Here is an 18392-nt window from a genome sequence, read left to right as displayed (position 1 = left end):
TATTTAAGCACAACCAGAGTACAATCTTGTTGAATAGGCCCATAGTGTGAGCAGTGCAAGTCATCACCGCGATGAACAAGGGCAAGAACCTCGACAGTGGTGATAAAGAGTTTGAGGCCTTTGCACTAAAGTAATAATGTCCGGATCACGGTTGCTCCAAATACCATGCTGTAATGGGCTACATTTATTTTCATCAGCATGTCATGAATAGTATATGTGGAAAGTAATATGCCATGACTCATGAAAGGCGTAGCCAAGTGGTTCACATGGCCCTCGTCTGCCTTAGCAATGGTAATAAATAGCATATGGCACTGCGCATCTGTATTTATTGTAATGCCATGGCATTTTTTCATGGCCATGTTATTTTTAATATTTTACAAAAATTAGAATGCAAGAGGTTAAATGTGTGCATTATGGCAAAATTGGGTATCAAAACTGCACTTTGTAACCAAGCTCGGGATGTAATATTTCTGTACAGTTTGGTATACTGTGAACACCATTTCGGCATAGAGTGAGGTCTAGATTAGCCATAAAGTGGTGAGTGGTGTGGCTCATTGATGCTCAATGTGCCACACACGGAAGGGTCTTCTCTGTGTGGTCTATTTTACCAGAGAATTAGGCCATTTCTACCAGCTTGTTCGCAATTCTCATAGAGGAGGATGTCATTTTCAGACGGATTAATATCAGCATTGCCATGGACCAACTTTCCACTATGCCACAGTTTGATGTACACTTTTGTTTGCTTGAGTGACTCAGATAACACACTCAGTCTTTGAGGGGCTTAACCTAAGGAGTAACAATTGTCCCTGGAAAATCGGGCAATCGAGAGTGGCTCTATTTACTGGTCTTTCGGTCTCGGACGCCATTCCTCCTGCACACCCGCATCAGCCAGCTCATCCCCGAAGAGCACATAACACCTGGAAAACCTTCTGTCCTGCTTGCATGCTTCTAGAGCTCGCTTAGGTCTATGGCAGTGTTTTAGTACAAGTCTTTGTAACTGTGATGTTGTTTTGAAGTTGTTTGACATTTGTAAATCACCATGTCTGCCTAAATATTGGCGCTGTAGTCAGCAGCACAGAGTAAACTTTGTAATTGTATTTATACAGCTCTTACTATCCCTGACGAGGCGTTGAAGCGCTTTTTGGAGAGTAGCATGCTACTCTGGAACCCAAAAGGATTAGTAGTGGATTAGTATAGGAAGATATGGGTGTAGTATTAGTATAGAGAGGTATGACTCAATTTGAGTGGAGGACATTTGAGTCCATTAGTTGGATTGAGTAGAGTAATGGAAGGATGGAAGAGGGAAGAAAATTAAGTATTAATTGGGAGATCATAGTAGTAAGTTGAGGTCTGGGATTAGTAAAGGAGATATGGAGGAGGGAAGAGCCTGTAGAAATGAATTTGGGAGAAAGAGAAATCAGTAGAAAAATGAAATTTAGGTTGAGTCAAAGGAGAGATAACATGAGGGAGAATTTAGTACGGTTGTTTGGGAGATCATAGTAGTAAACAGGTGTTTAGGGTGAGCCAGGAGGTGTTAGAGGAGGGAGGAGTCTAAGAAGGGTTATTTTGGAGAACATAGTAGTAGAAATGGTTTGGGGTGAGAGGAGAGTGAATATAGAGGATAAATTGATAGAGAAGTAGGGTGATGGTAGGAAAGAGTAAAGCTTTCGAGAGAGTATTTTTTCTTGTACATTAGGACTAAAATAATAAATATATAGATGCATGTTTACATAGTAAGGGAATATATGTGTAACAAATATAATATATTGAGATTTGTGTGTTTTTGTGGCGTGGTGAGAAGAGATCTTGTTGGAGTGGTTTTCTTTTAATGATTTGTATGTGCAGTACTGCTGGTGAGTGGTATTTGAATAGCACAGGTGGTGGTGTGTTTTGGAGAAGAGAATGTGGTGGGTAAGAGGGGATGGACAAAAGTTATGAGTGTGTGTTAGACTTGATCACTGGAATAGTTAATGTATGTGGTGGAGTGGAGTGTAAGAATTGTATGGTTGTGAATAATTGGTAAAAAGAGGAGGCGAGTGTTGGTGGATGGTCTGATGGAAGGCGGAGTATAGGTTTTGTCATGTTAAAAGGGGATCTGTTAGGAGCAAGTAAAGAATAGAGCTGGTGTTTTGTTTGAATATGGAGTGTGTCTGGATGTATTTAAGTTATGTATAATGTGGCTTTGTGATGGTTATGTGTTAGTGGTATTAGACAGAGTTGTGTTTTGAGAATGAAGGTGCCATAGCTAGGGTAGTACTGTGTAGGTGTGGGGTTTTGTACTGGTTCAATACACATTGAAATCTATATGAGGTTTGTTTGTGGTGCAGGAATAGAATGCCTTCGCTGATATTGTGTTTGGATGTTGGCAGATGTAGAGGGCTTAAGGTGGTAGCTTGTAAGTGAAAATTGGGCCAGACTCTCTGGCCCTGCGCCCGACCCAGACAGGAAACTGACCTTTTCCTCTCTGCTCAACCCAAACAGGCAACTGCCCTGTTCCTCTCCGCCCTTGTCCTCAATGACCTTAGCCCTATCCTTAAAATTGCCCTATTGGCCAATGGAACCCTAGCCCTAACTCATCAGAACCCTAACCCTAAACCCTAGAGCCAATGGGAGACCTAGCCCTATTAACCAATAACAGCCCTCGCACTAACAGCAAATCAAAGCCCTAATTCCAATTGGAAACCAGAGTTCTAGTAGCCAATCAAAACCCTTGCCTAAGCAGCCTATCCAGCAACCCCTCTGACAAGAACCACATACAAAAGCACTCAGCACTAGGCCACACAGCACCAAGCTTTTAGTTGATATCTGCCACATCCATGCCATTTGAGCACACACAGAACATGAAATACGTCAGACTGGAAGTTGCATAGTAGTAAAGTAATTAAACTACTAGGACTTAGGGACCTGCCCTGCTACTTGCCCAAAAATAACTTCTCATAGCAGAGCTCAGCACACAACTGTTAAGTATTTTATTGTCTGTGTATTTCTTTTCAAACAACTGCCTTAATAATATTTTTAAAAATCGAACATAACATGTATTGACATACTGTCTGGCATGTACACAAATGATCGGCCAGCAGAGGCGCACCGGGCTACAGAGGGCAGAAACGGAAACAGATGATTGACGTAAAGACCTTCGAGTCCCATGTGAATGGGCAATGAACATCAACGAGGCGGCCACACACTGTTCTATAGCTTTACAGCAGGGGTATAATCTATTTAGCACATACCCTGTTTAGTTAACCCGTAGATAGCGTGACGCAGGGGTCAGGGCCCTGCACGAAAGAGCTACCTGTAGGCAACCCTGTAGTACTTAAAGGCACTCGGGCTCTAAGCAGCCAAACGACCAAGGAGTCAGCAGGGGCGTCTCTGTATCTCAATGCACACCTGGCCCCGGAAGTCAGTTTTCTTCCCGCGGCGCACGCAGGCCTGCCCCGCCCCGCCCCCAGCACCAGCAGAGCCCCAGATTGTGATCTCCGGCCTCATACAGGTCTAACCAGTCCCGAACACTGGGAGTGGCCCCAGCACATCTGGACATGTCAAGCCGGGGACCCTCTGGGGGTGAGGGGAGGGGGTGGAGGTGTGCAGAGAGACACTGATGGCAGACCAAGCCCCGGGCTTCCGATTACCCTGCGCATTGCAAACACCACAGACCCTGCCGGCTCTCTAGCGTACCCTCCCCGCCCCCCGGTATTTATTATCCTTTTGTTGCCACTGATTCTGGGGGTGCCGGAGAGATAATGCACGCAGTGGTTGTTTTGCTCTTTTTGAGTAACAATGCTTTCTTAGCCCACTCTAGGGCCAGCCCCACGGGCTCCAATTCCGACCGCCAACCCGCCCCTCTCATGCCACTTGTAAATCTATCATTATTGGGGTATTGCCAGTTACAAACACACCTTCTTGTGCTGCATGTGTTCCAAGTAGGGGCTGCTCTGCCTCTGCCCTCCTCTCCCTTGCATACAGCGCCAGTGTTTCCTTGCCCAGGCATTCGAGAGGGAAACGCTGTACTCCAGGTTGGGCGTCTTAGTGCTTATGTTTCTGTAGACGAGGCCTTCAGAACTGGGTATTTATTGTTCCTGATGTGCATGGACTGGACACTACGCCAAAAGTGACATGTACTGGGTCTTGTATTACAGAGGTGTCCAGAAGTGGACACGGTACTGCAGATATTATCCGAAATGGGCACGGTATGTGGTCTCCACTGGGCACAATCGAACGAATTCGGACATCTCGTTTTCTTTCAGATTACCTTTCACCTAAAACAAGACCTAACAGGGACCTTAATCCTTACAAATGCTCTCACCCCATCCTATTCCCTCAACCCAACACGGACTATGAACCAAGATTTGAACTTTCCCTATCCCTTTTTAGAACTATTATTACACCACTTTCTGTTAAATTCATATCAAGGTTTAGGTTCCATTTGTAATTTTTATTTTATTAATGTTTGCTATTCGAAATTCATATATAAGGGTGGTCCTTACTCAAGAATGTGGAGTGCAGAAAGTACGGACGTGTTTTGCACCTGGAAGGTAGACCGCTGACCGTGATCCAGGTACCAGGGTCCATGAGAAGGCACTGGACTGGACCACCTCCTTCCTCTCCAGCAGAACACAGAGTGTCCGCCTCCCCCACTTCCGCTCCGAAGCCACCAATATCATCTGCAGCGTTTCCCAGGACTCATCCCTCAGCCCAACTCTGTTTAACGTGTACATGGCACCACTCGCCCATGTTGCCCGACTGCACAACCTCAACATCATCTCCTTCGCCGATGACACCCAGCTGATCCTCTCCCTCACCAATGACTCAGACAAGATGGAGGTCCTCATCCTCGGATCCACCCCCTCGGCCTGGGACGACTCCTGGTGGCCGACAGCACTGGGAACAGCTCCAACCCCCACTGATCACGCACGCAACCTAGTGGTCATCCTCAACTCCACCCTGTTCATGACTAAGCAGGTCAACGCTGTCTCTTCCTCCTGCTTTAACACCCTCCACATGCTCTGCAAGATCTACAAGTGGATCCCAACCGAAACTAGAAGAACGGTAACCCAGGCCCTCGCCAGCAGCAGATTTGACAACAGAAACGCCCTCCCCACAGGAGCCTCGGCCAAACTCCTGAAACTGCTGCAACGCATCCAGACTTCTCTGCACGCCTGATCCTAGACACTCCTCGCCGCAGCCACATCACACCCCATCTGAGACCCCTGCACTGGCTCCCTGTCATCAAGAGTATAACCTTCAAGCTCCTCACCCACGCACACAAGGCACTCCACAACACCAGACCAGTGTACCTCAACAGACCAATCAGCTTCTACGCCCCCCCACCCGCCAGCTCTGCTCCGCCGACCTCGCCCTCGCCACAGTCCCCTGCATCCGAAGAGCGACCTCCGGTGGCAGATCTTTCTCCCACCTCGCCGCCAAGACTTGGAACACCATCCCCTTCCACCTACGGCAGACCTAAGACCTGCTGACCTTCAGATAAATACCATGATTGGTTGACTACAGAGTAATAAAATATACCTTAAAGTACCAAAACATCCTAAATTGACGAGTAAGCCTTTCTTTTTTTATTTTTTTTTAAAACATTTTATTGTTTTCATCACATCAGCAAGTTGTATCAATATTAGATACGGCAGTTTTGGAACATTTCTCAACACCTCATTGTATGGTTCTGCAAAATATATACAAATTCTATTCCTCCAAGTATTTGTCAGTAACATTCCAGCCTCCCCCACCTCCCATTCCTCATCCTCATCCGAGCCATCGCTTTCATATGCTGCAGGTGGATCACAAATACCCCCCTATAATCATTCCCAGCTCCCTAAATTTTAGACCACTTTCTGGGGCATCCTCTATTAACAAACACCGCCCTTTCAGTTATCATAGTCTCAGCCATGTTTATGCTCCATGCTGAGAGGGAAGGCACCTCCACCCGCCCCACTTCTGTGCTATGTTCCTCTTCGCTATCACTATTCCAAGCATGACACAAGTTTGCCCGTGGCGTGTAAGGTCATTTGGTTCCCATATGTTTAACAAACATCTACGTGGGTCAGGTACCAGTGATACCTCCTGCACCTGAGACATAATACGCAGAGTAAGCCTTTCTTAACTACATCTAATTTTTAGTTTGTTAATTAAATAAAATCAGATGGTGCCACATGAAACTAATGTGATGGAGTACAGGTCAAATATGGTCCTATAATATGTAGTTATCCAACATGCAACTGCCCAGTCAGAACAAATCAGAAAAGAATTAGCGTGTCCGCCTTCTTATTCTTATCTGGCTACTTCACCCTTTCCAGCCTTAGTCTTAGACTATAAACAGAGCCACCAGCTGAGCAGCTGGCCAATCACTGCCTCATTATCCACCAAAACGTACACCAACCCCAAAGCAACCTGTGCATCATGTCAGTCACCTGCTTCCAAATATGAAAACAAGCATTTGCAATGCAATAGGTCTCGCATTAATGCAAGTTTGAGCTATTGGCATTTTAATTGACAATGTCGTTTATTTATGTTTTGGGTTTTAAAACATAAATATAGGCATTGTCATTTACAATACCAACAGCTTAAACTCTTGCAAATGCGAGACCTTTTCGTTGCAATAAAGGGCCTTCTCAACCACTTGTTAGAATGTAAATATCAGAGGAAGAGACCGCCCTGCAATGTCCTCAAAGTAGTGAAGAAGATGTGTAAGTGTTGTAAATTACACAGCCACAAAGTGTGAAGCGAGAATTACATATGATCTGAGCTATAAACACTAACAAAGCTCTCCAACACCTTTCGCTCTGGGATTGCGCTGTTGCGGCTCAGGAGGAAGAGCGGGGGCGCAGGGGGGTATTTCCTGCCCTCTCCGTGATTTGAGTGTGCAGTGTGGCATTGCATAATGTCATTGCTATATTTGGCCTAATAAAAAACACTCCAGCTGTAGTAGGGCCCTGGCTTCACCTCCTGGTGCAGGGCGGACTGTGCTTTATGGCAGGCATGGATTGAGGGAGGGATGGTCTAGGCTGCAGCTCCGGCCACGTACAGTGCCCCTGCTATTACTAGTGAGCGAGAGGTGCTAAGGTGGTGGTATTGGTGGTGGTGGTATTGGTTGTGGTGGTATTGGTATTGGTGGCGATATTGGTGGTGGTGGTATTAGTGGTGGAATTGGTGGTGGTACTGGTGGAGGTGGTGGTATTGATGGTGGCGGTATTGGTGGTGGTGGCGGTATTGGTGGTATTGGACTGGTAGTGGAGGTATTGGTAGATGTATTGGTGTTGGTGGCATTGGTATTGGTGGTGGTGGTATTGGTGGATGTAGCAGCATTGGTGGTGGTAGTGGTGCAGGATGGGCTGTGTTTTATGGCAGGTATGGAGGAAGAGAGAGAGGGATGATGGTCTCGGCTGCAGGTCCAGCCACGTACATTACCCCAGCTATTACTAGTGAGCGAGAGGCGCTAAGCTAAGGGGGTGGTATTCGTATTGGTGGTTGTGTTATTGGTGAAGGTGATGGTCTTGGTGGCGGCGGTATTGGTGGCAGCGGTATTGCATGCCAGGTCACCCAGGACACAAGAATCGTGGCAGGGGTGAGAAGGCATGGTATCAAACAGGACTTATTTTAGTGGTACCATAATGAGGCTGCTAATTTCAAGAGTGCCCATTTTATATTATGGACCGCTAATACTTCTAGTTGTTTCCATTGGGAAATGCCACTATATGGCCATATATGTTGTACTTATATATTCACACATTTAATATACTGCACCCTGCCTCCTAGGCTGAGAAGCCTTGCTTAGGGGTGCCTGGCATATATGAAAGATAGAGCTTTGACTGTGCCACACATGGTCAGGGCACAGTCGAGCTTGCACTGTTCCTGTAGACTGCAATTGGAGGCCTACTGTCAGTAGTTTGCTTGGGTCACTCAGGGTGGCACAAAACCATGCTGCAGCCCTGAGGACTCCTTTACCACTTATGCCCTGCGTACCCCATGTACCATATACATAGGACTTATAAGGGGGTGGGCCGGTAAAGTCTTTGGCAATTTGGGATTACCAAGTCATATAGAACGGTTTCAGGAGAAAGCACAGGCACTGGGGTCTGGGCAGCAGACTCCGACGCACTATCAAAGTCATTACCATCAGCATTTGGAGCAGAAAGTGGGGGGTGACCATACAAAAAGGAGAACTTTCCTACATTAGTTCCTCTATCGGGAAAAGTATAGTGGGGTCCTTGCGAATTAGGCCTGAAAATGTTTCTATAAACCACAAAGTTATTAGTGAGGATTATCAATTTTCTACTTGATTAGTGACTATCTTGCAAGTTATCTCCCTCAGTATATCCACCAAAACCTGCATGGGTTCCCCATACACAAAATGTCCATCAACTTACTATCTATAAAGCCACAGAACTCAACACGAATACCATCCGAGTGCGCCAAACTAAAAAGAACTGGACAAAGATGGGCCTAAAACGGTCAAAACATTATAATATTAAAATGCCCCCCTCCTTTGGTGCAATGAATATGTTTAAGCATTAAAATCCATAACCAATCAGCATCTATTGGAATTGAGAATACAAGCAACAGAAAAATAGACAGATTTACCTGAATATAATAAGATACAAATAGGAGTAGTTCAAAAAGAGGCTAACTTGTCTATGGCACTTTCTGGAGGAGATAAATGCAATATAATATTTATTCATAGACTCAAAAAACACAGAATTTGAGCCAGACTGGTTTGGTTTATTCCCCTCTCCCTTCAAGACGGTGAAGGGGTGAAAAAGCCTTCTAGGACTGGATGAAATGAAAATGCATAAGTCCCAATGATGCTAAAGAGATGTTTTACTGCCACAGAGACTGGAGCTGCTATGGCAATTGCTACTACTAAAGTAAAAAAATTTTTTTTTTGTAATTCCACCTTTTTAATGGAGCAACCAGTAAAGCTTCCTTTTAACCCTCTTTCTTACTACCTGAAGTTGCTGAAGAAGGTCAGTCTATTCCAGTCTCGAACGTTTCATTATTAAAGACACCAAAAGTAGATTACAGAGAAGTGTTGCACACCGTCTCGACAAAGTTGCTCTGTATCGCTTGCGTATCATTAAAACCAAAAAAATCTGGCATCCAAACCTTTTTTAAGTTCCTGACTAAGGGCTCTCTTTTCATTTCTAGAGTTTACTCTTGCCGTTACCACTGCTGACTCCTTTTGGGACGGAGCCATTCTGTGATTTGTGATGATTAATCGTTAGCGTACATTATCTTGCATGTAATGGTGCTATTGAAAAGCAAAAATAATAATATTGGGAGAAAAAAAAAACTTTCCTGACTATGACAGGAAAGTGGTGGAGTGATTACCAATACCCTGGGATATAGTATCTACATGTACTGGAAGCTGTAAATACCCACAGTCCAAAAAATCCCCAAAACAATGAGGCATTGCATGCTAAAATGGAGCATTCTGCATGAACTGAAACTTACCAACCATTTTCCCGTGTGTAATTTTTGACAGGTTTGACCTGTCAAAATGTATATAGTGGAATTAAGAGGGTGAGAGGGGGCGGGTGGTTGGGTGACGTTTATTAATCAGTGGTAAATGTCCTAGGCTGATTCGCACGAACTTTATCTTATGCGAATTTAGTTGACCGCCAATAACAATGCAAACTGCCTTTAAAATCCTGCCTTTCGCATGTGAGAGCTGATGGTTTTGATCTAGAAAACGAACTCGATTTTAGTTCTCTAGTTGTTTCTGCTTTCACTGGGTAGTAACATCCTGCTGCAACGTCTCCTGCTTCAAACAGAGGTAGTGGTGCCATCTTTTTCAGCTTCTTGAGTACCTCAACAACCAGGACCCTAACCTAGCTCTGATGCCCATTCAACATTAGATTTTGTTGGCTGTAGCAGGATGGAGGATAGAGTTTCTAAAACAGTGAGCTCTTTTGAAGCTCATCTACAGTCCTTATGAATAATAGGTATCTTCAGGTTTCTATCATTGTTGAAAGACATTTTTAATGCAATGCCTCTGTATGTTTTTCCATGCTTGGTTTCAATAAACTTGAACTTAAAAAAAAGAAAGACATTATGCACTAGAGCAGGCTTCTCCAACATGTAGGTTCTACGCCACTGGTAGCTCTCCATCAACATCGTGCAGCACAGCCTACTCCATTATAAGCTTCAGCTTTGTTGAATAATAGAAGTAATCAAAATTGAAAAGGTGTGTAAATAGGATGATGTTTGGAGAAAAATTGCTCAATTTCCAAAATATATTTGATGAGGATATTGGAGTAAGGAATCCTGGGGCGTTGGTTAGCTTATTACTCCTGTTACCTTCGTGCCAGTGGCATTGCACCCATGGCTGTTATGCATTACTGATGTAGAGGCATTCCAAATTGATAAAGTTCACATACTGCTATGAACCATGCCTTGATGCGTTGATCTGATCATTGCCGGTAATTTTCAAGTTGGTTGCTACTAATATAATCTTCCCTAATGTGGTCACTATTACTACACTAATATTCTTAGTGGCTTAGAATGATTTTCTTTGAAAATAGCCAGTGCTTATTCTTGAAAATGTTAGAGACCCCTGTCTTTCCTCATTTATTTCTCGTGCTGATCTCCTACTTCATGCGCATGATGAGGTTATAAAGGCTAGCTTTCACATGTACAACAACCAGATAGCATTCTGCCAGTATAAAAGTACTTAAGTAAGCAAATAAAAACCTGAAACAAAGACTTTCTTTGACATATTGTGGCTATAATCTCCACCTTTTTGAGCAGTTTTCCATTTGAAAAGAGATTGATGGTCGAAAACGTGCATTATTGCTTTCAACGATTGGTTTGTATTTAATTAACTAAAAAATACAGTTTGACAATTAAGGGTATATCAAAAACTGATAAGCAGGAAATATTGAATTAGAGAAACAAAATCAAAGAGAAATCAACAGATAGAAAGGACAATTGGTAACTTTCCACATGATTTCTTAACAAATTTAAGAAATACAGTAAATTGTGTGAGGTTCCAATAGGTTTTGTTGTGTGCTCATTCTGCTGTGTATGCCTGTTTGGTTCTAGTGAAATTGTGTCCTGGATAGTATTTTGGTACTTACGTCCGTGACAATGGATTGTAAATATTAGATGTGTGATTTGTGGCTTTATTGGGGTGGTCAAAGTAATGGTGAATGTTGAGAGTGTTTACTGTGTGTATATTTAGCTTACGTGAATTGTGCTCATGTGGCTAGGTCGCGTATATGTGATTGTGCACTAACCTAGTGTTTGTGTTTCTTTAGACATTCCATTGTTTTTTTGGGTAAGGAGGGTGTGGCGGCATACTGTATGTTGTTTTTTTCCAAAAGAATGAGGGACACTCATTATTTATTCCATAAGCAGCTTAATTCACAAATAGGCATATACGGTCCAACACATGTTGTGCAATATACATCGCTTGCTCTGAACCTCATACAGTTCACATTTTCCGTCATAATTAAGTTGTCCTATTGTCACTAAAATACATATTCTTATATTGTAGTCCAAAGTAGTTAACCCAATCAAAAACCAAGTGTCTTGGACTAGTGCCGTAGTCCATTGCCACAGGTATGTGGCAATGGCTTGAGAAACTATGCCACAACACTTGTTTTTTAAGGTTTATATGCAGTCTTAATTGCTCTGGACTACCTTATATTAAACCGGACATCACTGACAATGGGACAACTTAACTGTGATGGAACATGTTAAATATAAGAGGCTTCCAGAAAGCAATATGTATCGCGAAACATGCGTCGGCCGCATTGCCATACTTGGGAATAAGGCTCCTTATGGTTTAATTAAAGAGAGGTCCTCATTCTTTGCAACAAAGTTATTTTATTGACATCGTGTAGGCAAATAAAATGCCCCAAGAGAGCTGCACCACGCTGGGACGGATTGTGCATTTGCCTGTTTGGATTTATTGTGTGTTGCGTAGTATAGTGCATATTAATGTTACTATGAGTATTTGGTCTCACTACCTGTTCTTGTGTTCTACGTTTTTATGAACAGCCAGGTGTTTCAATTGGTGTAGGTTTTGCACTATATACTCAGGCAGGGAAACTGGCAGGCCATCATCCATGCCCAGGTAGGCCAGACATTATTAGACACACTGTTAGAAGAGTCAAGGCCCTGACAGTTTTTACCCACTGCAGTTAACTACTCATGGCCCAACAGGGCTCATTATACACTGTGTGTACCTGACACAGCCATGGCACTGTCTTATTTTGAGTTATTTATAGCAGGTAATTTGTATTACAGTTGTCGCCCTAGCAGGCTTCACAAACTATCACACGAGGCAGGACCTCTAAACAGCGCATTACAGTTCACAGCTCTAGAAGACTTAACACTAAATCACACTAGGCAGGGCTTCTGGTGGGCATTAAATGGTGTATTATATTCAGGGCCACTGAAATTGTGCGGCCGCAGCTGTTTTAGCATAATTGTGGATTTGCCACACAATCCATCAAAAGTTACTAAAAACTAGGCAACCTGTGGCTGCGCACAGTGGAAGGCACCTCTGAAAGGTTAGCTGGCCATCCTTCAGTTGCTTGTTTTTTTATTCTGTTAAACTGCTACGAATGAGGTGAAATATTTGTAAAAAATTACAAAAAAAACAAGTAATACTATCAAAAATGTGCCTCATTATGCAACATCTTTTCCCTTTTCGTGCCACATAATTTAGTCAACCCTGTCACATAATTGGGTGTCTCCCCATTGCTGCATAACTCCAATGGCCCTGAATATCTTTGACGAGGCCAGGACAAGCCTCGAACACAATATCATACAAGGCAACCTCTCTGGCACGCCACACACTATTATCACACATGGCAAAACCCTGGCAGGCCTTACCTGGGGTATTCAGTTGAGAGGGTCCTGGATAGCTCCACACACTGTATCACACCAAATAGGTCTGACACGGTGAAGTACAATTGATAAGGCCCTGTTGGTCATCATACTAGGCACTATATCATACTAAATGGGACATCTGGCAGGCAATATACAAAACATAGATAGGCAGGGCCTCTGGAATACACTTACATGGTGCATTATAGCGAATAGACTTGGCAGACCTTAACATACTTTATAACTCTAGTCAGGGCCTGGCAACATTTACACACCACTGGCCTCTCGTGTTTTCTAAACAGCACGTGGGTATACACTGCTTTAATATATACTTTAATAAACACAAAACCTTAGAACATCACAGAATACAGGAAAATAACACATGCAAAAACACATCTGCAAACATGTAACAATGTGCTGTAAAACAGCCACTTACATGTAGATCTGAATATTGAAAAGGCATTTAACCCCGGTACAAACAGCTTATAAAGTCCAAACCACGTACAAAAAAAAGAAATAGACAACAAATAATAAGAAATAAAACCCATCAGAAAAGCTTTTTGAAATACCCGGTTATCCCATAAAAATATGACATATTGTATTATGATATTGTATATGAAGTGTATATAAAACAGAACAGTAAGTCCTGACATGGCTGTAGACCAAACTTCTGTACGTTTCAAGTTGCCTATAGATGTAGGTCAACAACACCTGTTTTGTAACGTCTGTGTTGCAAGCCAAATTATGTTGTCATGTCATTATAACAGCAAACAACTGAAAATAAACCGGGCGTGCGTATTACAATACAGATAGGAACTACAGAAGTATTTTTAAACATTACAAAAGTTGTGCATTCAGTATACAAGCTCAACTTTAAGAGGCCTATGATGCTACAAAGTCCTTCCAAACTACATTCGAGGTACAGTTTAAAGAGCTGGTGTTTTATCAGCATTCACTTCACCGAGATGTTTTTTCCTAAATCGAGTGGTGAAATAACCTAACTGATCAGCAGCGGCCCACTGGTTTATAGTACACTATAGCCAGATACCTAAAACGGGGTGCATTGACCCCACATCTCCGGGGGTGGGAGGTGCCAGTTTTTCTTTTACTCCCTTTTGCTTTGTAACACAGGGTTGGGTAACATTATAATATGGGCGAGTTTTGAAGAACCGCTTCGGGGGTTGTACTTTCAACTGCCCCTTTGTAAAAAAATTTTTTTAAAAAAAACACAATTAAATCACACTTTGATTATCAAACCAACCGCAGAGCGCCACTGTGCACTGAACAATCTCAAAATAAACAACAGATCCGATTTTCCCTCCAAGAAAACGAGTGTTTCCAGAGTTTGTGGCGCTGGGTGTGGTGTAATGTACCCAAAACATCAGATTAAAGTAAGAAACTACCGCCACCCTCTTTGCGCCCCACACTCCGGGTGGGAGGGAGTAGGCTCGTGAAGAGAACTTTAACCTTTGTTCACACAAAAGGCCCGCGGCAGACTGGGAGAGGGGAGGGGGGGTGACTCAACAACCCCTCAACCCCCGAGTTTCCTGGAATCAGAGCCTTCCAGAAGTTTATTTACAACGCGGGGAGGCGGAAAAGAACATAAAAAATTAAGGACGAGGGGCTCTCCGCACTGAGCTCGCAGAAGTGTAGGATGAAGACAGAAAAGAGGTTGGCACAAGAGTGGAATGCCGGGCTGTGCGGCTTGGTTGGTTTACCAGAAGTGGACAAAGAAAACCAACTTTCATAGCTTGCTTCCCTCCTTATCTCGAATTCTCCATCCTCCACCCTTCACCCCCCTTTGCCATTTTTCACGGACTCTCCCGCCTGCTGCTGCAAACCACCAATTGTATACAAAAGTCGCATATACGCCTTTTAAACACAACAAACAAGAACTTATACAGAACATTTAAATCACTCCAAGAGAGTACGCTGCACTGATCCAGGGGCGGGCTGCGAGGAAACGGCCACTTCCTTTTAGTAAAACATTAATCCAAACATTGAAAGGAGAGGAAAAAAACTCCTCCCGCCTTTCTACTTCACTCATGTTCCTCTCCAAACACAGACTACAAACTTTCGAAATCAGTGCAGGTCTCAAAAAACAGACGAAGATGGCTCCAGCTACAACAAAGGGCTGGGGAGAGAAACCGGATTTAAATGTTTTTTGGGGGAAAAGCTAATCACAACCCACCGTTCCTAAAATGAACAGCAGCTATCAACAGGCTGAGAACAGTCCTACAGCCGGACAGAAGCATAGTAACCAGTTCATTATTAAATGTTTTCTCCTACCAGGCTCTGAGTACTGCTTAAAGTAACTTCTAAAGCAGCCCCCACCCCGCCGAGGAGAGCAAAGACCTGCCCCGTTCTTTATTAAAGCCATCCCGGGGGTTTGCCCGCACTGGGAGAGAGGGATTTTTTTTTGCTTAGCTCAGCAAAGCCTTTTGAAGGGAAAAAAAGCTCAGAGCTGAGACATGAACAAAATAAGCCCTGGAAGAATGCGAATTGTGAGTTCGGTGTGGGGGCGCTCCACTCACTACACCTTTCGACCCCCCCCCCCCCCCCCCCCCACACACACATGACGAAGTTGAAAGCAGGACATTTGGGGGGGGGGGGTCGACGACAGCCTTCGTGTATCTTTAAAAAGTACAAAAAAAAAGTACAAAAAGCGACAGTACTATACGCAGAAAATGCTACTTACAGAGGGTGGAAATGGGGAAAGATTTCAGCAGATAAGGTGCAAAACAAAGAAGATAACACACTAGGACTCAAAAGGAACCAGAACAAGAAACGCGCAACACCGGTGCACTCTCCGGAGCGGCGAAAAGTGTGTACTTGGAGAGTGCAAGCGGGAGTCTCAGGGAGAAGTGTGGTCTAAGGGTGCTCAGACGTGTTTAAAAGATGGGTAAAAGCAGATAGGGGTGACTAGAAGAGTGAAATGCGAGTACACTCTCGGAGGGAGAAATAAACTGGAAATTACACAGGGGAGAGAAGAGGTTACTCACAGAAAGTGAGTAATGGGTGACAGGCAAAGTGAGGGTGTAAGTTTAGGGTACTCACGTACACTGGTGTAAAATAAGGGTAATCACCACAGGGTGGAAAAGGAAGGGGTTAAGAGAAGAAGTAAAATGAGAATACTAGCAGAGTGTGGAAGAGAAGAAGTGGCAGATCGGGGGCATTGACACACAGAGAGGATAGAACAAGCGAGTAATGGCAAAGGTGTAAAATGATGTAAATACAAGAGGATATTCACAAGGAGTAGGGGCAAAAAGAGGGTACTGGCAGAGAGGCATCAACAGAGGGGTAAAATGAAGGCTCGACGTGAAGTGACAGGAGGGGCACTCTGGAGGGGTGGGGGGGTACAACTTAATAAGAGGGTACTCACAGAGAGAGGTGTCTATCGGAAGCCAGGGTGGGGCTCTCTGTACAGTCCATGCATTCATGGGGGCCTCCAGCCCTGCAGTAACCTTCAGGAGACACGTCCCAGCAGACACTGCGGCCATGCTGAAGGCGGCCATGGGGCAGCAAAAGCACTGGCTGTGTCCTGAAAAGCAGCCCTGCCTGGGGGGCAACAACTGTAAGAAAGCAGGAGAGCAGTTCCCTCACTGCCTGCACGTAAGATGTCTGCTGGTTACTGGAAGCGTCCTGTCGAGTTTCAGAAAAGTACTCGAGCAGTTGGAAAATACTCTTTTTTTGAAGAAAAACGCAAATAAGAGCCCCAAAACTCTGACCGCCTCCCTCTCCTGCCCCAGCGCGAGGTTCCCCACACCTCTGTGCGCCGCACTCCAGGGAGGGAGGCGGAGAGTCAACGAGAAGCCAGGAACCAGGCGCAAATATGCCAAACATGCTAGAAACGACAAGGATTTGAAGCTCCCAGATCCCTGAGCGTGTCAGAGAGAGGGAAGGGAAAGAGAGAGAAGGCGAGCGAGCAGGAGAGGGGGAGAAAAGACAAAGGGGAGCGGGGAAGCAGGGGATGGAAAAGGGGGGACAGAGCGACAGGGGAGAAGAGGAGAGAAGGAAACAAAAGCCACGCCAATGAAACTTTTTTCCTTACCTCCTGGGAGCCCTTTATTGTGCCCCAGAGTGAAAGTTTGTAGCGGGGTGTTAGTGTGAGCAGGGCTAACTGTGCTGAGGGCTTGAGTGCTCCGTGGGACAGTTGTTCTCTTCCCCTCCTCTTCTCTCCCGGGGGCTGCGGCCCCTGGAAGTGGTGGTGGGTGATGATGATGGTTTTGGCGGCGGTGCCCTGGGTCCCGGTGCCTGCTGTTGTTGATGCCTGAGAAGGCAGGCCTGGTATTTTGGAAAGGTGACAGCTTTTCAGAGGAATCTCTGGAATGAGAGAGAGGAATGGAATGGAGTGAACTCAGCCAGTCAGTTTCAGTTCAGGGAGGGGCCATGGAAAGGGGCGGGGCCCGGCAGGAGGTGGGGCTTTACCTCCAACCTGGCTGCTCCTCCCCCATGAGCTCACCAGAGGCGCCGCCTGCCAGCAGGTCAAGAGGAGGAAGAAGGGGTGGGGTGAGACCGGCCTCTGCTAAACTCTCCTGTGTGCCCTGGACACGAAGACGGGGGGCTGGGAGTAAAACCGGAGCAGGGGAAACAGTGGCGATCCTGGAAAGAACTCTTAATATGCAGCAGAGGAAGGACAGAACCGGAGGAGTGGTGAGCCCAGTAGAGAGCCTCCTAAAACGCCAAGATCAGTACTTCAGACACGACGGGACAGCGCAAGCACTAGAGCAGGCCTCGAGTCTGATGAAAGGGAGTGTTAAATAAAAACATGAAAAATGGAACGACAGCAGCGCCGGAGCGTGACGAGCTCCGAAGTATGGCCAGACTAATGCTGGCAAAGGTACTGGCGGTGCTTTAAATGGGCCTGTATTGTCCGGTACCGAGTACCGGCACTTTTTTTATATTTTGAGAGGGAGAGTACCTGCACTTCTCAAGAGTGACGTAATATGTTTAATTGGAAAGTACCGGCACTTCTCAGAAACAAGCAGGTTCTTTGGTACAGGGCACCTGCACTTCTATTTTTCCATTTCAAGCTCTGTGTACTGGGCAGAACAAGAACGGTTCTGAAACCGCATCCGAGCAGGTGAAGAAGTACAGAGAAAGACGCATCGAAACGGACCTGAACCAATAGAAGCACTTCTAAAGCCAGAGAAGCACGAGGCGGGGTTAGAACTGAGGGAAGATCAGAGTAGAGATGGAAGCAAGCACAAACTTTTACAGAGATACCCAGAGAACAGCGTTCCAACTAGCGAGCATCTAAGACAGAACCAGAGCAATACTAGAGAAAACCAAGAGGGAATCTAGATCTGAAGCGGTAAAATTAAATAAAAACACTTACGACCGGGCGCAAAGCTGAGGCCAAACCAAACAATGCTAGAAACCAGAACTAATGCAATACGAGAAAGGCGCTCTAGTCGAAGCAAAGCTAGGCACAACAAGAGCAGCTGCTTCAGAATTGTGTCAGAATTAGAGCTTAGCTGAATGAAAACACCAAGAACCTAAATAGAAGTAGGAAAAGCACAACTAGAATAAGAGTGACAACGCAAGAA

The 18392-nt window shown here is 44.8% G+C and overlaps 1 protein-coding gene across 3 annotated transcripts in view; it reads right to left on the bottom strand.

Annotated features, from left to right (window-relative positions):
- LOC147701580 (transcriptional enhancer factor TEF-1-like) overlaps positions 1 to 17210 on the bottom strand; it is a 199095-nt gene extending 181885 nt beyond the window's left edge. Inside the window, exon 1 of one of the 3 annotated variants that reach the window (XM_086930239.1) lies at positions 16895 to 17210. The gene's annotated coding sequence lies outside the window, so the exon portion shown is untranslated. Of the gene's footprint in view, positions 1 to 16225; positions 16707 to 16894 lie in introns of those variants that run through there. The other 2 variants (XM_086930240.1, XM_086930241.1) reach the window with 2 other exon arrangements.
- Positions 17211 to 18392: the final 1182 nt, after the last annotated feature.

This window comes from Lissotriton vulgaris, chromosome 7 (genome assembly GCF_964263255.1).
Source record: "Lissotriton vulgaris chromosome 7, aLisVul1.2, whole genome shotgun sequence".
NCBI lineage: Eukaryota > Metazoa > Chordata > Amphibia > Caudata > Salamandridae > Lissotriton > Lissotriton vulgaris.
Note: the sequence above shows the minus strand (reverse complement) of the source record. Positions and strands in the feature narration are given on the sequence as shown.